We start from the raw sequence: 1879 nt of genomic DNA, 5'->3' as shown, positions 1-1879 counted from the left end.
TTAAATATGATTTGGTCTAGAATAAATGTGTAAACTCTTTAAAGATTAAATAAAAGATAGTGTTGGTTGTTAAATTCTAACACTTTCTTCACTTAACTGAGAAATTAGTTTCAAGTTTGTTGTTATTGTTGTTGCTTATTAATGCGGGAAACAGTTTCTGCCCCTAGCAGAAACTGCTCTATTCTCCTGTCTCATACCTGACTGAGGATGTCGTTAGGTTAGATCACTTACCTAGTATGCACAAAGCTCTGGGTTCAACCACTATCACCACACAATAAGATAACATAAAATCAGTAAAGGCCCCAGGTCCTAACCACTTGAAGGTTTGCTCTTTTAAGAAAAGCACATAGGCAGTGAAAATGGTCAAGTGGGCACCCTACTAAACTTTGGCTTCCTGTTCTTGTTTAAATAGAGACAACAGTAGGCACAGAAGCTGATGGACAGTGAAGATGTGCTGTGGGAACAGTAGCAGCACTTAGTGGTTTAAAAGTGGTGGCCGGGTGCCATTACTTAGAGCATCTGTCATGAGCCGGGAACCACAGCGAGGGCTCTGTGGCATCTTCACAGAGCCTCATAATCACCTGACAGTAGCAGGTGTGGCGGTGCACACCCGTAATCCCACCCCTACACGAGGGACACTGAGGTAGGGGGATCTTGAGGTCAAAATCAGCCTTGGCTACATAGTGAGACCCTACTTCAAAACAAAACCAAATAAGTACACAAAGTCCTTGGGGATAAAAGATGGTCATTAACTTCATTTCATTAATGGCAAACTAAGGCCAAGGAAAGTTTATTATTATTTTCAGATATGAAAGCATATAGCATGTTAAAAATTCAATTACATTTGTGTGTGTGTGTAGGTGCACACACATGAAAGCTTACAGTATGCTTTTAGAAAATATTTTAATGACATTTACTGTGGGGGTGGGGATGTACACCGATGTCCCCCCGCACCTGTGTGTGTGGAGGTCAGAGGACAACCTGCTGAAGCCAGTTCTCTCTTTCCACCACATATGTCACAGGGATTAAACTCAGGTCATCAGTCTTCAGGTTTTTACCAGCTGAACCATCTCACTGGCCCTAATAGTACTTCTTATCAGAGAAAGCTTAGTAAGTGAGGAATAGTGGAGGCAATGGAGAGTCCAAAAGAGAGAAGTAACTACGGGGTGGGGAGGGGGCTCAGAGAGCAAGGGTGCTTACAGCCAAGACTGACAACCCGAGTTCAATCCCCAGAACCTGCATTAGGAGGGAAAGAGCCCTGCAGGCTGTCCTCTCTCCACCACACACACATACACTAAAAATTCAGAAGTAACTAAATAAACTATAATATATGGCAAAATAATATTTAGTCAGTGGGATACCAATGACATTTATTTTATTTTATTGAAACAAGGGGCTGGGCGGTGGTGGCGCACGCCTTTAATCCCAGCACTCGGGAGGCAGAGGCAGGCGGATCTCTGTGAGTTCGAGACCAGCCTGGTCTACAAGAGCTAGTTCCAGGACAGGTTCCAAAACCACAGAGAAACCCTGTTTCGAAAAACCAAAAAAAAAAAAAAAGAAAGAAAGAAAAAGAAAAAGAAACAAGGGGTCTCTGTGTAACAGCTCTGACTATCTTGAAATTCGCTTTGAAGACCAGGCTGGCTTCAAACTTGTAGAGATCTACCTGCCTCTGCCTCCCCAGTGCTGGGATTACAGGTGTGTGTCATGACACTTGATTATTTATGACATTTTAATATTAAAAAATTATTAATAGTTTTGGGAGCTGGAGAGATGGCTCAGTGGTTAAGAGCACTAGCTGCTCTTCCAATAGTTCATGAGTTCAAGTCCCAGCAACCACATGGTGGTTCACTACCAACTGTAATGATATCTGGTGCCCTCT

Source organism: Alexandromys fortis, unplaced genomic scaffold (genome assembly GCF_014885135.2).
Source record: "Alexandromys fortis isolate MF-2015 unplaced genomic scaffold, M_Fortis_MF-2015_v1.1 scaffold_99, whole genome shotgun sequence".
Classification (NCBI taxonomy): Eukaryota; Metazoa; Chordata; class Mammalia; order Rodentia; family Cricetidae; genus Alexandromys; species Alexandromys fortis.
This window is presented reverse-complemented; position numbering follows the sequence as displayed.